Here is a 19007-nt window from a genome sequence, read left to right on the forward strand (position 1 = left end):
AAGCAATCAATGAACAACTAAGGTGGCATAATGAAGAATTGATGCTTCCCATCTCTCTCTTTTCCTACCTGTCTGTCCTTATCTGTCCCTCTCTCTGCCACAAAAAAAAAAAAAAAAAAGGGAAAAAAAGACATTTAAGATAAAGGAAACAGCATAAACAAAGGCCAAAAAGGCATAGAACAAATGGCCTACTTAGAGAAGGACAAATCATTGTGCTGGAGCACTAAGTGGAGATGTGTCTGGAACACAGCATTTAATCTGCAGGCAATGGGAACCATGAAAGTTTTCAAACAGAAGAATGGCTTGGCCAACTGTACTTTCACTTTAAAAATTAATTTAATTAAATAATATAATCTAAAAAAAATTTTAAAGAGAAGCTTGATCAGATCTGAGACCTAGAACAGTAACTAGGACAACAACATGGAAGATAGATTCAAGAAAGAAGTATTATTTTAAAAAAAAAAGAAAGAAAGAAAGAAGTATTAGGCAACTATTTCAGGAATCCAGGTGAGAGACAAGGTCTTTAATTAGGGCAATGATGGAAACAGAAAGGAAAATGATGACTAATTACAGAGGAAGAGCCTGAGGATCTGTTAGATAGCTGTGATTGGGGATTAGAAGGGCAGTGGAGAAGACAAGGCTTGACAGACAACTGGAAAAGAACAAAACAGCAAAGTTAGTTTCTGGCCTCAAACTTTGCTACTGACATTAAACATCGAATGGATTCGAGCTGGATCAGGCAGTGGTGCAGGGAACAGTGTTGGCCTGAGATGTTGAGGACCCAGGTTCTAAACCCTGATATCGCTGGCTTGAAGCCCAAGGGCACTGGTTCAGCTGGAGCCCCTGCTCAAGGCACATGTGAGAAACAACTACTATAAGTTGATGCTTCCCACTCCTCTCTCTCTCCTCCCTCTAAAAGTCAATAAATAAAATATTTAAAAAGTAGCTTTATAAAAAAAAACAGTTAAACTTCTATAAGCAATTAAAAAAGTAAAAAGATAAACTGGAGGGAAATTTTATAACATAACAAGGAACCAATGACCTCCTATAATCTTTAGAGCATACATATATACATTTTAAATGCTTGAATAAAATAACAAATATTTTCCTAGAAAATAATGGAACCACAAAAAAAATCAATTCACGAAAGAATATAAATGGTCAGTAATTACAGGAAAAAAATTCTTAAACTTACTACTAATCAAAGAAATGCTAATTATAGTAACAATAAACCCCGATTTCAGCTATCAGACTAGCAAAGATAAAAATGAATGATAGCAACTGCTGTCTGGTATGTGGGAAATCACACATTCTCACACTGTTCCAGCAGAAAGTCTGGCAGCATGTACCCTCTATAGTAAACTTGCAGAAACTTCTATAAAAGGAAAAAGGTTGTTTTATTTTTAAACAATGATTTGGTGACTTGTGGCATGGATGACTAAATAAATGATGATGCCATTAAACGAGGCAGGGACACCAGGGGCAGCAGATCAGAATAATGAAGTCATGCCTGAAACATGTTCAGGTTGAAACATCAAGGGGACTCTTGGGTGGTGACATCTGCAGGCAACTGGAAATACATACACGTCTGAATAACTCAGGAGAGACCAGGACGGAAAGCCACATTTGAAAAATGGTACCATGAGAATAGATAAGTTCACCATTGTACAGAAATAAAAACGGTCAATGACTGTGCCTCAGAAAACAACATTTCTGAGGCAAATAATACAGAGAAAACATAGTCACTACAAAAACATGAGAACCATGAGAGCAATCACATGACAGCAATCAGAAGGAAAATTTCCGGAAGCTGGATGAGGTCACCAACTTCCAATGCTGCAGAAAAGGGGTGACAGAAAGAAAACGATATGGCAAATAAGAAAGAATGTCATCTGTGACCCCAGTAAGGGGAGTCTCAGCAGAGTGAGGCAGGAGTCAGATTACTAGCACTAGAAAAGCAATTATAAGTAGGGAAGTAGAGACAGCAAATATAGATGTTTTTTCAAGAGGTTGAAGAAGGAAAGAAAGGGTTAGCCTCAGGAGGTGGCATATACATGGAAGGAGTGTTTGTCTTAGCGTGTGTCTGCCTCTCTCTTTCTCGTATGACTGAAGAAGAGGCACTAATTTGCAGCCTGCAGGAAAAGAACAAGTGAAGAAGAAACTAAAGACAGGAAATAAAGAACAAATGAACACAAGGTTCTGTAGCTGGCTATAGAAAGAAGTATGCCCACTTCTTCCTTGAGAAAAGAGGGAAGGAAATGAGAATGAGCAAGAATGACATTTCTCTAACTAACCTCTCTGAAATTCAGTTTTCTGTCTGTAAAACAGGCTTAGGAATGGCACTTATTCTCATAAGATTATTGTTAAGATTAACTGAGCTAATTAATGTACACAAGCACCAGCAGGCTCTAAAAAAATGGCAGCTATGTATTTGTGTATGTATTTGTATGTGTTTGAGATAGCTAGGTCCCAGAAATTAAACCTACAGCTAGAGTCTAACACCCACTAACTTGCGTAACAATACCTGCCTGCCTTGTCTTACTGATAACATTTGTAGAAGGGAGTAGATATTTGGCCCTACCCTTCCACCACTCAGCAAGGCAAATGACTTATTTGGAGAACTCCACTGTGGTAAGCCTGAAACAAGCCCAGACCAAGAGCATAGTAGAAAAGAATCAGAGAGTGTGAATTAGGGGTCTGTGAAGAGGAAACCAGTTGAACAAGTTCTGCAAAGCACATGACTTCAGCGGTTTCCCAGCTCGGTGCAATACAGAAGAGGAACCTACCAATGCCGGAACTGACTACTCCAAACCACTGACATTCAGTTCCTCCAGGAACAGCCACTCTGCGACCACACCCAGCTTGCAGAGCAAATGCCCCCAAATGCCAGGGTTACTCACTGCTAAAACCCCCCCAAGTTGGGCCATGTTTCCTTGCAATTAGGATTCTACTAAGTCATAATACATCCGAGCACCATCTAGGCACTGGAAACAGCATAGCAATTTTAACAGAGTGTGAAAGAACAGGTCTTGAGAGACAGGAATGTAGAATATTCAATAAAGCATTCCTTGCCATATGAAGAGGGAGGGGAGTTAGGGCTGGCCTCCCAAAAAAAGAATGGAATGGAGGTCTTGAAGGACAAGGTGTGTGAGTGTGACTGTAGGGTGTGTTGGGTGTGTGAGTGTGAGTGTGAGTGTGTGTGTGTGTGTGTGTGTTGGTGGGGGTCTTGAAGGACAGTGTGTGTGTGCATGTGTTGATGGGGAAGAACATGTCTGGCCAAGGGGGGAGAATGTGCAGACCCTTTGAAGGATCTGAAGCAGGAATGAAATGATCAAATCTAATTCAAACAACCACTCTAGCAGTCTGGGTCAGGAAAACAGACCAGTAAGAGCTGAGGAAGCACTAACTGCTGTGATCCAGGCAAGAAATGATATAGGCTTCTTTTCTAAGCCATCAAGTAAAATGAGAAATCTTGATAGTATCTATTTTAAAAGAAACTTCTAAGTATAAAGTAAACCAATTTTAACAGTTACAAGAATAAGTGAGAAACAGAAGGAAAACATTTTTCTTCTTAATAACTTATTTAAGTTCTGTGTTTCTTGATATCTAATGCAGACCCATCCCTGAGCAAATCACTGCACTTTTGAATCAGAGAAAGTATATCAAATCTACTCGCCAAAATTAAATGTCTAATTATTATCATATTTCAAAAGAGTCCACTGGGGTGATGAAAACTAGACTATGATGACAATTGTACCACTCAGTAAATTTACTAAAAATCATTAAGTTGTGTATTAAAAATGGGAGAATTTTATGGCAAGGAAATTATACTACAGTGACGTTTTCTAAAAGTCCCTGGACTGAGAAGGTTCACTACTTGCTCCCAGACCCTGCCTTCAGATGCAGGACCTGATGAAACATTACCCTGCTTATCAATCCAGCCACCTCTATTTTAACACATATCATGAAACAGAAAAGTCCTTTTAACCTTCAAGGACAAAAAAATCTTCAGGCTGAAATACAGGTACTTCTTTGCAAAAGCAATTCTCTGAGTCACTGCCCACTGGCAGCTGCTAGAGCTCCTGGGAACAAGGAGAACCTGTAGAGCAAGTGTCATGTCAAAAATTGAATGTTCAGATCTAGTACTTGGTAAGAACATACCAGGAGGAGAGATTAACTCATTAAAGACAAAGTCCTTGCCCTCTAAGGCTCACAGTATGTTAGGGAAGAGAAAAGTATAAGGCACTTATGTTGTAAAAAGCTATAATAGGAAAAAAAAAAGCTATAATAAAGATACACTGCAGGGGGTGGGGAGGCTATAGAAACAAGAAGAGCATCTGACACCTGCAGTAAGGCTGAGTGTCTAGGTAAGCTAACTAAAGGAGGTGCGACCTGAATTTATTTTTTTAGCGAGATAATAATTTACACAGGTCAAAATTCACAAAGTATAAAAAGCCACCTAGTTAAAAGGAAGGAAATTTCATGAAATGAAATAGGCAAGAGTGTCATATGCTGCTGAGATTAAGAAAGAAAGTACTGAAAACTTTCCAATGGATATAGCAATTAAGTCACGGGTGAACTCAGCAAGAGAGACTTCAGTGGGGCAAAGGAGGATGCACAGATCACACCCACGCGAGTCAAGGTGAAGAAGTAAGGGCATAGGGAGTACAGACAAGTTTTCCTTGAAGGAAAAAAGGGACAATAATCACAGTGAGGTCTATTAATTAAGGGAGAAGATCTTGAATGGATTAGCATGTTTATGTATTAAGGAGAGAATATCGGAGAAAATGCAAATTATAGTTAAGAAATTAATCCCAGAATAGGGACCCTAGGAGACAAGAAAAGACAGGATCCAGACCACAGAGAGAAGGCTGAGTTTTAGCAAGACAGATACTTCTCCCATTGCTACAGGGAAGGAGGTCAAGATGACGTATGACGTTGAAATGGGATAAATTTGTTAGGGACAGAAAAATTGAGAATTTGTAAGAGAAAAATAGAGGTCATCAAGCCATACTATGGGAAGCCAGGGATGGATATGCCTACTGAAAATCAAGATTCGGTTACAAGTTTTGATGAGCCTAACCCAGGCGTGGCCAACAGTTTTTGCCCCCAGGCCAGATTAGAAAGAAAACTTTTTTCACGGGCCTGACAAAATATTAAAATTAAAAAACGTTAAATACAAAAATGATTCATTTAAGTAAACAAAATTTTATTATATAACTTGTTTATGAATAAATGTAAGTAATTTAGTACAACAAATTAACAAAAAAACTAATGTGATGTGTTGAGGCGCTTTGCATCACCTATTTTTTTTAATATCTGGCTCTATACTTGTAGTAGCTATTCTTTTTAAAAAAAAATTTTTTACAGAGTCAGAGAGAGGGGGGATAGATAGGGACAGACAGACAGAAACGAAGAGAGATGAGAAGCATCAATCATTAGTTTTTTTTCATTGTGACACCTTAGTTGTTCATTGATTGCTTTCTCATATGTGCCTTGACCATGGGGCTACAGCAGACCGAGTAACCCCTTGCTCAAGTCAGTGACCTTGGGTCCAAGCTAGTGAGCTTTGCTCAAACCAGATGAGCCCGCACTCAAGCTGGCGACCTCGGGGTCTCGAACCTGGGTCCTCCGCATCCCAGTCTGAAGCTCTATCCACTGCGCCACCACCTGGTCAGGCAGTAGTAACTATTCTTAACACAGCCTCCAAATGTAAATCATTCAATCTTGATCTTGTTGTACTTTTATTTAGATTCATTAAAGAAAAAGTTTGTTCACAAATATAAGTTGAACTGAAGATTACTGAAGATATTGTAGTTTATGTATAATGATTTAAAAGTACCACTTATTTCCACAGTGCGTCATGAGGAGAATATTAAAAATTTAATCGTGGGCCGCATAAACTTATTACATGGGCTGGATCTGGCCCACGGGCCATATGTTGGCCATGCCTGGCCTAACCCATCTCTGACCATTCAAATGTTATTTTCAAAACTCACCTCTTCCATGATCTACAATTGGGAAAAATCCCTTCTTCCTCCAAACTTTCTCCCATGGCACTTTGTAGCTCTCTACCTCTTAATACAGTTATTTAAATACGTAAGGGTGGGATCCGTTTCTGATTTACCTTTGAAGCATGGTGTTCTACAAATAACCGTTGAATGACACAAACTGCTCCTGGTCTCCAGGATTACAAAATAAAAGGAAAAGAAATTCCCCTGAGCGCTCAGTACCACAATACTGAAAGTCTCTTCACCACCACAACCGCCACATTCCCTCCCCACACTTTGTACCAATTCAACTGAACAATGTTTCTGGTCATCCATATACTTTGTGGAAAGCACTGTGGAAGGAGGTGGAGTTGGATACCAAGAAACAGAAAAGGCCAGTCTCAATCAGAAAGGAACTCAAAATAATAAGACAACTATCTGTGTAGTGAGGCTTTCCCTTCTCTCCCAAACCATTTCAGCTTATCTTGCCAAACTCAGCCATAAAATAATCTTTCCTCATCTAAACTCTCACACATTAACTCCATCAGTTCCTTGGCAACCATATATTGCCTTATGACATTAGTTAGGCCTCTCATCCTTCAATGTTGAGTAACTTTTCAAATGGTTATACCGTCTGCCCAATCAGTCTGTAAGCCCCCCAGGGTTAGGACTACACATGCACATCTCCTCTGCTTCCCCAGAAGGTCCTGAACAATGAAGAAGCTCAAAACTGGTTTTTACCTGTTGTAGTCCATTGAAAGTGTTTTCTCTAATTTTTTTAGCCATGTCAAAAGAAAAAAAAAAAAGAATGAGCAATAAAATATTATCAAGCCATTCAAAATAAAAATACCTTTTAGGGACAACATAGGAAATGAAAACTAAAATCATTTTAAGTAACAAAAAAAAAAAAAAATTAAGTACTTAGGTTAGCACATAATCTCCCATTTACTTTTATACAGTCTATGCTTGAAAATTTCCAACAGGGGATTTTTCCAAAGCAGATTCTATAGAAATTTTTAAAGAAATGTCTTATTGTTATAAAAATTCTTCATATTAAGTGGATTTCCATTGCCTAGTTCTGTTCCTCTGATACCACACATGATAAATTGAAACCCGCTTCCATTTTCCAAAGATTTTTTAATAATATCACAATGTTAACAGTTGAAAGAATTCCTATACAGGATGACAGCTGAACTGAGTGTCTATGTTTCTACATTCCCTCTAAATCTTGTTTCCCATATTATATAATCACAGTCGTTTCAATTATTCCTCATACATCAGAATTTATAGACCCTTTATTATCCTAGTCATGCTCATCCAACGTGCTCTAGTCCTGGAGCAATAACCAACTCAACTAGGGGACCAACACCCACTGGTGGGGAGTGGTTCTGCAGGTTCTATGTTGAAAAGGATTCCGACTGACCAGCAAGTAGGTGCTGTGGGTGTGAAAGCATCCCACCACCTATCTATCATCTTTGCTCTAGATTAGCCAGGTCCCTCTTAAAGCATGGCCTCCAACTGAACACAACTTCAGGTAGCCTCTGATCAGCGCAGAGGACAACAAAACCATCTCTTCCTCTGCTGCATTCTCCACATTTCTATTTTTTTAATTGACTGATTGATTTGAGAGCGAGCAAAAGAGAGAAACATCAATCTGTTCCTGTATGTGCCCTGACTGGGATCGAACCCATGGCATATCAGGACGATGGTCTAGCTATCCAGCCAGGGCTCACATTTCTTCTCGCCTTTTTTTTTTTTTTTTTTTTTTTTTTTTGAGAGAGAGAGAGGCAGGGGGAAAGAGCCAGGAACATGGAGCTGTTCCTGTACAGCTGAACAGGGGAATCAAACTGGCAACATCCACGCTCCCATATGATGTTCCAACCAACCAAGCTATTCAGCCAGGGCTTAATTTCTTTCTTTCTTTTTTCTTTTTTAATTTTCAGAGAGACATAGAGAGGAAGGAAGAGAGAGGGCAGAGGGAAGGGAAGCATTCATTCCACTCAGTCCTGCACCCATTGGCTTCCCGTGTGTGCCCTGATGGGGGATCAAACTCCCAACCTTGTTGTTTTGGGACAATGCTCTTAACCCACTGAGCCAACCAGCAAGGGCCCATATTTCCATTAATGGGTTAATAAACATCTCAGACTTGTTTCACTTTCTTTCATTTTCCCACTAATGCTACTTCTCTATATATTGTCCTTAGACACTCCATGTTTTGAACCCCAATGTAGAACATCACATTTATCACTATTAGATTTAAGGTATTTTGAAAGCAGAACTTGTCATACAGTATAACCATCCTTTGAGCAACAAGTGAAGCTCAAGTTTGATCAAAACATCATTGATGCATTCTTAAGTCCTAATAAAAATGTTTTATATAGAACATGCCTTGCCTTAAAAAGCTTTTTTTGAATTAAAAACTTAGCAACTTCGACCTGTGGTGGCGCAGTGGATAAAGTGTCGACCTGGAAATGCTGAGGTCGCCAGTTCGAAACCCTGGGCTTGCCTGGTCAAGGCACATATGGGAGTTGATGCTTCCGACTCCTCCCCCCTTCTCTCTCTGTTTCTCTCTCCTCTCTCTCCCTCTCTGTCTCTCTCTCCTCTTTAAAAATGAATAAAATAAAAAAAATTTAAAAAAAAAAAAAAAAAGAATCAGCATAGCCTGACCTGTGGTGGCGCAGTGGCTAAAGCAGTGACCTGGAACACTGAGGCTGCTGGTTCAAATCCCTGGGCTTGCCTGGTCAAGGCACATACAGGAAGTAACTACTATGAGTAGATGCTTCCTGTGTCTCCCCCCTTTCTCTTTTTCTCTCTCCCCCAACTCCAAAAAACTAATTAATAAAATCTATTAAAAAAAAAAAAAAAAACTTAGCAACTTCCTTTTCTATTGAGATAACATGCATATAATATAAATTTACCATTTTAACCATTTTGAAGTATGAAATTCAGTGGTTTTTAGTATATTCACAATGTTGTACAACCACCACGGCCATCTAATTCCAGAAAATTTTCACCACCCAGAAAGAAACCTCATACCCATTCAGCAGTCACTCTCCATTTATTTATTTATTTATTTATTTATTTATTTATTTTAGAGGGGAGGGGGTGGAGAGAGAGAAAGAGAGAGAGAGAGAAGAGGAGAGGAGCTTAAAGTATCAACTCCCATATGTGCCTTGACTGGGCAAATCCAGGGTTTTGAACCGGCGACCTCAGCATTTCCAGGTTGACACTTTATCCACTGCGCCACCACTGGTCAGGCAGTCACTCTCCATTTAGCAGCTCTTTTTTGCATATGGTTTGTTCAGCTGGCAACAAATGTTAATTATATCGTAATCTAGTCCACATTTATCCCACCTGTCTGAAAAAGTATCACAAGACATACTTTCAAAGGCCTTACTGAAATCTAGCCATTAGTGTGTTTCTCTAATTCACTAATCTGGTGACCCTGTCCAAAAGGAAATGACGTTAATATAAGAAGGCAATCACAGGAAGGCCTGGCTGACCCCTAGACATCCCTTCTTTCCTCACTAAGTGCCCATAAGCCATCCATTTGATAATATGCTATGAAATTTTGCCAGAGACTATTTACTAGTTCACTAGACTAGAATCTATGATTATCTTCTTTTCCTTTTAAATAATTAGTACATTTGCACTCTCCTGGTTTTAAAAAACATACTCCTATTCTTCACGATGCCTTTAAGATCCTGCAACAGTTTAGCAATTATACCTACCCAATTAGTACAACAATTTACATTTAAGCTTTGTAAGCCAAGAACATGAGAATTCAATGAAGAATGGAAAGAAACTATAGACAAAACATAAAACAGGCGCCCTGGCCGGTTGGTTCAGTGGTAGAGCGTCGGCCTGGCATGCAGGAGTCCCCGGTTCAATTCCTGGCCAGGGCACACAGGAGAAGCACCCATCTGCTTCTCTACCCCTCCCCCTCTCCTTCCTCTCTGTCTCTCTCTTCCCCTCCGGCAGCCAAGGCTCCACTGGAGCAAAGTTTGCCCGGGCGCTGAAGATGGCTCTGTGGCCTCTGCCTCAGGCACTAGAATGGCTCTGATTGCGGCAAAGTGACGCCCCAAGATGGCCAGAGCATCGCCCCCTGGTGGGCATGCCAGGTGGATCCCGGTCGGGCGCATGTGGGAGTCTGTCTGACTGCCTCCCTGTTTCCAGCTTCAAAAAAATACAAAAAAAAAAAAAACCAAAAAAACCCCATAAAACAGGTCTTGGCTCAGTGGTAGAACATCAGCCCAGTGTGTGGATGTCCCAGATTTGATTCCTGGTCAGGGCACACAGGAGAAGCACCCATCTGCTTCTCCACCCCTCCTCTCCTCATTTCTCTGTCTATCTATCTCTCTCTCTTTCCCTTCTGCAGCCCTGGCTCAATTGGAGCGAGTTGGCCCCAGGCACTAAGGATGGTTTCATGGCCTCTGCCTCAGGCACTATGAAGAGATCAGTTGCTGAGCAACAGAACAACACCCCAGATGGGCAGCGCATCACCCCCAAGTGGACTTGCTGAGTGGACCACAGTCGGCTGCATGCAGGAGCCTGTCTTTGCCTAACCTCCTCTCATTAAACTAAAGAAAAACAAAACATAAAACAGTGGAGAACTGAACATGAACATGCCCCAAATTCTTACTTGAAATAGTCCTTCAAATCCACTATTCTGACAGAGAACAGTGTTTCCCAAACTAGCGTAACCTAGAACACCAGTGCTGAGACAGATGATCTGTGAGAAATGACTCAGACAGGAAATGAGGGTTGAGTAGTACTGCTTCTTGAAGACTCTGAACTTACTGCCTATGGTAAAGAATCTAAACAACCCACCAGTTAAACAATCTGTTTAACTTGATTTAATCCAGTATTTTTGAAACTTATTTGACCACTAAACCTTTTCTTCCTAATGTCAGTCACTCATTAATAGAATACACCTCAAAAATAGTAAACAATCTACTAATATTTCTACTAATATTAGTAGAAAGCCAGCTAGCCACACGGTTTTCAAATCCCAAACTACACTCTCCTTTAACACAGAGTAAAGTACAGTATGTTAGTTTGACAACTCTGTTAATCTCTTCACAGTATATATGTCAAAACAGTTAATCCAAAACCTGTTCTCTCAATGCTGACTTCATCATATACTATTAATCTCTGTAACATCACAAAAGCACTCTGGAAAGTTCTAGCCAATTTCTCTAAAAGGAAATTTAAGCCATATGTTTAAAAAAAACTCTACAATTAAAGATGTCTTGTTCTGAAAAAAATTAAGGTCTCAATTCACACAGTATGGCAAACTCCAGAGTACATTCATAAGATAGCCATTACTAATGTTCAACAGTTAAGATATTACCCAAATAACATACAGGAAAAAAATAATAAAGCAGGATCTCTACCTCACTCTTTCCACTAACATAAATTCTAAATGGATCAAAAGGGCAAATGTTGCCTGACTGGTGGTGGCACAGCGATACAGCATGGACCTAGCACACTGAGGTCCCAGGTTCGAAACCCCTAGGTTGCCAGCTTGAGCATGGGGTTGCCAGCTTGAGCATGGGATCATCAATGATGCCAGTATTGCTGGCTGGAGCCCAGAGGTCGCTGGCTTGAGCAAGGGGTCACTGGGTTGGCTTGAGCCCCCCCAGTCAAGACATGTAGGAGAAGCAATCAATGAACAATAAAGTGACACAACTGTGAGTTGATCTTTCTCCCTTCCTGTCTCTGTCTCTCTCTGGAAAAAAAAAAAAGTAAAATGTTAAAACTCTATATACTAAATACATTAGAAGAAAGTACAAGGGAATGTTTCTGTATAATCTCAGTATAGATAAGAACTCTCTAAAAGTAACAAAAAAATAAAAAGTGTTTTAAAATTCTGAAGTATTTTAAACAGTATGACATCCAAAGGGTCAAACAGTATGACCTCCTGGATACATAAAGACCTCTTATAAATCAGTAAAAAAAGATCAATAACCCATGGAAAAATAAGCAAAGATTTCTTCTAAAACCATTGATGGGAAAAGAAACAGGTGGCTTTTAATTGTATGTAAAGATGCTCAGCTTTAAAAGATGACACTACAATGAAATACTATTTTCACCTATGAAATTTGCAATTATTTTTAAAAAACTGATGCCCTAGGCCCTGGCTGGTTGGCTTAGTGGTAGAGTGTTGGCCTGGTATGTAGAAGTCCCAGGTTTGATTCCCTGATCAGGGCACACAGAAGTGACCATCTGCTTCTCCACCTCTCCCTTTCTCCCTTCCCCGCAGCCCTGGCTCGATTGGATCAATACATCGGCCCCCAGGTGCTGAGAATGGCTCCGTGGAGCTTTTGCCCCAGCCACTAAAAATAGCTTGGTTATGAGCATGGCCCCAGGTAAGGGTTGCCTGGTTGATCCCAGCCAGGAAGCATGTGGGATTCTGTCTCTCTATCTCCCTTACTCTCACTTGGAAAAATAAAAAAAAAATTTTAAAAAGTAAATAAAAAAGAATAAAAACTGATACTCCAGGTTGACAAAATTATGAAGAAAGCAGCCTTCATATATTATTGAGGAATGTCAACTATTACAACCTCCACAGAAGGCAAATTGACAATATCAAAACTAAATGGACATATTCCCTTTGATTCAGAAAATTCCACTTTTAAAATTTTATTCTGTAAGAACACTCCCAAGTGCAAGTACAAAGTTGCTAACTACAGCACTATATATAATAAATAGTAAAGCTGGGGGGTGGAAGGTGGGGTATTCACTGAGAGGTTAAATCCATACACTGGAAAACTATGCAACCGTGAAGAACTAAATGAGGCACTCTGATGTATTTATGATGAATGAGTTACAAGATGAAGGCAGAATGTATAGCGCGCTAACAGTTCTAAACATGGAAATCAAAGTACCTTGCATGTGCCGGCATAGCCTATCTCTGGCAGGACACATGAGCATTACAATGGTCCCACCAGGGGAAAACCGGGTGGCTGGGAAACAGGACTAGAGACTAGGGAGACAGACATTTTTCATAGTAGCATATCCTACTATAGCTTCTGAATTAAGTATCAGGTCCATATATCTATTTTTAAATGGTTTTTTTTAAAGTTTTCACTTTAAAATAATTAACATTAAATCTGCCTAAAAATATTTTTGTGGGAATGCTCAAGTTTTGTTTTTTTGTTTGTTTGTTTGTTTGTTTGTTTACTGAGACAGAGAGAGAGTCAGAGAAAGGGACAGACAGACAGACAGGAATGGAGAAAGATGAGAAGCATCAATCATCAGTTTTTTGTTGCGACACCTAGCTGTTCATTGATTGCTTTCTCATATGTGCCTTGACTGTGGGCCTTCAGCAGACCGAGTAACCCCTTGCTTAAGCCAGCGACCTTGGGTCCAAGCTGGTGAGCTTTGCTCAAGCCAGATGAGCCCGCGCTCAAGCTGGTGACCTCGGGGTCTCAAACCTGGGTCCTCCGCATCCCAGTCCGACGCTCTATCCCAGTAGTTCTCAACCTTTCTAGTGCCGTGACCCCGCAATACAGTTCCTTATGTTGCGGTGATCCCAAACCAAAAAATAATTTTGGTGGCTACTTCATAACTGTAATTTTGCTACAGTTATGATTCAGAATGTAAATACCTGATATGCATTATGTATTTTCCGATGGCTTTAGGCGACCCCGCTGGGGTCGCAACCCACAGGTTGAGAACCGCTGCTCTATCCACTGCGCCACCACCTGGTCAGGCAGAATGCTCAAGTTTTTCAAGGAAAATCCCCAAAGTCAAGCAAATATCTAGCACTACCTTTTCAAATTATCAATGATTAAGAAGCACTGTCGAAACTGATACAATATTATCCTCAAGGTAGAAAAACAGTCATCCAAGTAGTAACTTCTGTATCCTTTAAGTGGTTTTAAAGGTCATCAGCGATGCTATTCCTAGTAAAATGATCTATACTATGATACTTTCCACTTAAATTTTATTTTAAAATCATTTTCTATCTTTTTTTTATTCATTTTTATTCATTTTTTTAGAGGGAGAGACAGAGAGAGAGAAGAGAGACAGAGAGAGAGAAAGGGAGGGAGGAGCTGGAAGCATCAACTCCCTTATGTGCCTTGACCAGGCAAACCCAAGGTTTCAAACCGGCAACCTTAGCATTTCCAGGTCGACACTTTATCCACTGCGCCACCACAGGTCAGGCCTCATTTTCTATCTTTAATGATCTTTTTTTTTTCTTTCTCATTTTTTTAATGGAATGCTTCATGAATTTGCGTGTCATCCTTGCGCAGGGGCTGTGCTAAATATCTCTGTAATCGTTCCAATTTTAGTGTACATGCTGCTGAAGCAAGCACAGTTTCTTCTTTTTTTTCCAATTTTTCCTTTTCTGATTTTGCCCCATTCCCTCTCTCTATTACTTCAGTTTCTTCTGCTTCAGTTTTCAGAAACACTAATTAATCCCATCAGGAAAATACCTTTCAGTTTGACTGATTGCCAGGTTGATTTTAGAGAGAGGAAGGGAGAATGAGACAGAAACATCAATCTGTTCCTGTATGTACCCTGATCAGGGATCAAACCTGTAACCTTTGCATATTGGGACGATGCTCTAACCAACCAAGCTATCTGTCCAGGGCTACTTTTAGTTTTTTTATGCTTTTAATTAATGATCCCTAGCAACAGACTGATACTTTCTACTTTATGGATAAATACCTATCAAAATAGCAGTATTTCTGTCTACTGTAGATAAAGTCTCATAATTTTTCTGAAAACCAGAGTTCTCTCAGTCCCCAAACATCTGTGTTAACAGAAGCCAAGCCCTGGGCTGGCAGCTGCCTTTCCAATGCTCCCTTCTGCTTTTTGTTATGATTTTCAATGAGTCAACAGGAAGGTATTCTGAGTAAAGAAATAGACAGGCCTTTCTTCCACCCACAATACCAAAAAATACAGTTCTTACCAAATGATCCAAGGCAATTTCCAATCCAATTTGCCACTCCTGTCTGCATGAGGTCATTATTAAAATAAAAAAAGAAAACCTGCACACAAACAAGCAATTGGAAAGAAGGAAAGTCTTTCTAAAGTGAATCAAAAGAAAATACCAGGTTATGGGGGAAAAAACCCAAACCTAATCGGGAACTCTCTGTCCTCCCCAGGGTCACTGATAACCTCTACTTCATTCACTTCCACTTCAGAGAGACTGTTTCAATGAATGGGAGTCAGGTCAAAAAAGTTAAACATACACATTTATCACAGGCCAATTATCATGTTTCTAGACACCTATAAAAATCACTTAACCATGGAGGTGCAGTAAACAGAGCATCAACCTGGGACGCTGAGGACTCAGATTCAAAACCCTGAGGTCGCTGGCTCGACCATGAGCTCACCAGCTTGAGCACAGGATTGCGTGCTTAAGCATGAAATCACAGACATGACTCCATGGTCGCTGGCTTGAGCCCAATGTCACTGGCTTGAGCAAGGGGGTCAGTAGATCAACTGGAACCCCCCAACCAAGGCACATATGAAAACAATAAATGAACTAAAGTGACACAACTATGAGTTGATGCTTCTCATCTCTCCTACCTCTCTCTCTCCCTTCCTGTCTCCCTCTTTCCCTTTCACCAAAAAAAATAAAATAAAATAAAATAAATTACTTGACTCTGCCTGAGCAGTCGGCCTGACCAGTGGTGACACAGAGGACAGACTGTCGACCTAGGATGCTAAGGTGCTGAGTTCAAAACCCCGAGGTCACCAGCTTGACTGAGGGCCAGTCCAGCTTGAGCGTGGGATCATCAACATTATCCCATGGTTCCTGACTTGAAGCCCAAGGTCACTAGCTTGAGCCCAAGACTTGAGCAAGGGGTCACTGGCTCAGGTTAAGCCCCATGGTCAATGTACATATGAGAAGTAACCAATGAACAACTAAAGTGACACAACTATGAGTTGATGCTTCTCATCTCTCCCTTCCTGTCTCTCTCTCAAATCATAAAAAAAAAAAAAGAAAATCACTTAACTCAGATTTTAAGCTTACTGTATTTCTTATAGGCACAGATGCACAGACCTTTCACCAATCAACAAACACTGAGCAACTATAAATGAGTCTATCACTGCCTTCAGCTCTGCAGTGAATAAAAAAACTCAAAATGGATAAAAGACTTAAATGTAAGTCATGAAACCATAAGCATCTTAGAAAAAAAACAGGCAGTAAGCTCTCCAACATCTCTCGCAGCAACATACAGTGTGTCCGTAAAGTCATGGTGCACTTTTGACCAGTCACAGGAAAAGCAACAAAAGACGATAGAAATGTAAAATCTGCACCAAATTAAAAGGAAAACTCTCCCAGTTTCATACCTATTCAGTGCAGTTCAATGTGGGCTCACGCACAGATTTTTTAGGGCTCCTTAGGTAGCTATCCCGTATAGCCTCTACAGACTCGTCACTGACTGATGGCCTACCAGAACGGGGTTTCTCCACCAAACTGCTGGTTTCCTTCAACTGCTTATCCCACCGAGTAATGTTATTCCTATGTGGTGGCACTTCGTTATAAACACACTGATATTCACGTTGCACTTTGGTCACGGATTTGAATTTAGCAAGCCACAGAACACATTGAACTTTCCTCTGTACCATCCACATCTTGACTGGCATGGCCGTGGGCTGCTCTGCTGTATACACGGTGTTACGTCATCATCTGCGCATGCGCACATGCTGCCACATCATCCTACAGAAACTGGGAGGGTTTTCCTTTTACTTGGTGCAGATTTCACATTTCTATCATCTTTTGTTGCTTTCCTGTGACTGGTCAAAAGTGCACCATGACTTCACGGACACACTGTATTTGCTGACTTATCTCACGGGCAAGTGCAATGAAGGAAAGGATGAACAAATGGGACTATATCAAACTACAAAGTTTTTGCACAGCTAAAGACAATATGAACAAAATAAAAAGACAAACCACACAATGGGAGAACATACTCGACAATATGTCTGATAAGGGGTTAATAACCAAAATTTATAAAGAACTTATAAAACTCAACACCAGGAAGATAAACAATCCAATCAAAAAGTGGGCAAAAGAAATAGACACTTCGCCAAAGAGGACATACAGATAGCCAATAGGCAGATGAAAAAATGTTCAACATCATTAATCATTAGAGAAATGCAAATTAAAACCACAATGAGATATCACCTCACACCAGTCAGAATGGCACTCATTAACAAAACAACACATAATAAGTGCTGGCCAGGATATGGAGAAAAGGGAACCCTCCTGCACTGCTGGTGGGAATGCAGACTGGTGCAGCCAGTGTAGAAAACAGTATGGGCGTTTCCTCAAAAAATTAAAAATAGAACTGCCTTTTGACCCAGCCATCTCACTTTTAGGAATATAACCTAAGAACACTAAATCACTGATTCAAAAGAAGAAATGCACTCCCCATGCTTATGGCAGCATTGTTTACAATAGCCAAGATCTGGAAACAGCCCCAGTGTACGTCAGTGGACAAGTGGATTAAAAAGCTCTGGTATATATACACAATGGAATACTATGGGGCCATGAAAAAGAAGGAAATCTTATCTTTTGCAACAACATGGATGGACCTGGAAACTATTATGTTAAGTGAAATAAGCCAAGCAGAGAAAGACAAATACCATATGACCTCACTCATTTGAGGAATCCAGTGAACAATGTGAACTGAGGAGAATAGAGGCAGAGGCAGGATCACAGGGACCAGAGAGAAAGCAAAGGGAAAGTAAATGAGAGGATGGGATCAGAGTAGGGAAAGAGATTGGTGAAATTATATATACATAACAGCGTTATAGAGAGCAGGACAGCAAATTATGGAGGGAAGGGGGGAAGGCATTGGGGGAGGGGGGTAAGGGGGATGTTGAGAGGAACATGGGAGTCGGGGGGATGTATTCGGTGGGACACTTGAATCTATGTAAACACAATAAATTTAAATCAATTAAAGAAAAGTGAAAAAAAAAAGTCTGAGACAGAGTCCAACAATATAATGTAGTTAGACACAAAAACACATGAAAATCAGAGACTTGCCCTCATACAGTCAGAGTGGCAGGTGAAAGACAGTCAGTACCTGTAGAGGGTGACAGCAGTAGGAGCTGGTGTCACATAGACCTGGGCTTGATTTCACATGACCTGAAACAAGGGATTCTAACTCACTTTTCACTCCTTTAAATAAAAATAATGCCTATTCACATTAATGTTGTATGTAAATTACTACATCATCATTCTGCTTAATCACTGGTAATTACGGCTGCTGTCAGTATTATTTTTAGAAGCAGGAGTACTGCAGTAGCAACCTGACCCAGGGAAGCAGAGCAAGAGGGCTTTAGAGTCCGCGCCAAACCTGAAATCTGGATCAACCACTTACTACATGGGCAAGTCAACCTCTCTGAGTTTTGTTTTCTTATCTGCTAAATGTAGATAAGAATAAGCACCTTCTGGGTCTTCAAGAATAACTAATTAGACAATACATGTAAAGTGCCCAGCACATCGTAAGTGCACAATAAATGGTACTGATGAGGAGGAGGAGGATGGAGAGGAGGAGGACACTGACATTGAGGCAAATGGCAGGGTTGGGTTTTCGAGTTTTTGGGTGGTTTTTTTTTTTTTGGCTTTCTTGTAGCTGTGTTGTGAAGGTACTTAAAGTATTAAGATTTCTAAAATAAAATGACTTATTGAAAAATAATTAATTTTTTCAACATACAATTGTAAGCAAACTTTTTTTAAATGTTTATTAATTTTAGAGGGAGAAGGGGGGAGAGAGAAAGAAAGAGAGAGGGAGAGAGACAGGAACATTGATCTGTTGCTGTGTGTGCCCTAACCGGGGATTAAACCAGCAACCTCTAAGCTTTGAGATATTGTTCTAACCAACTGAACATCTGGCCAGGTCACAAACTTTTTTTTTTTTTTCTGAAGTTAGAAGCGGGGAGGCCCTGGCCGGTTGGCTCAGCGGTAGAGCGTTGGCCTGGCGTGCGGGGGACCCGGGTTCGATTCCTGGCCAGGGCACATAGGAGAGGCGCCCATCTGCTTCT

The 19007-nt window shown here is 40.4% G+C and overlaps 1 protein-coding gene and 1 non-coding gene across 2 annotated transcripts in view; both read right to left on the minus strand.

The window, feature by feature from the left end:
• The window catches only part of IQGAP1 (IQ motif containing GTPase activating protein 1), a 112874-nt gene that overhangs the window by 77485 nt on the left and 16382 nt on the right, over nucleotides 1-19007 (minus strand). The gene's annotated exons all lie outside the window — the stretch shown is intronic.
• LOC136385121 (U6 spliceosomal RNA) lies at nucleotides 14207-14314 on the minus strand. The gene has a single exon (XR_010747731.1). It is a non-coding gene; the product is annotated as a U6 spliceosomal RNA (small nuclear RNA).

Source organism: Saccopteryx leptura, chromosome 13 (genome assembly GCF_036850995.1).
Source record: "Saccopteryx leptura isolate mSacLep1 chromosome 13, mSacLep1_pri_phased_curated, whole genome shotgun sequence".
Classification (NCBI taxonomy): domain Eukaryota; kingdom Metazoa; phylum Chordata; class Mammalia; order Chiroptera; family Emballonuridae; genus Saccopteryx; species Saccopteryx leptura.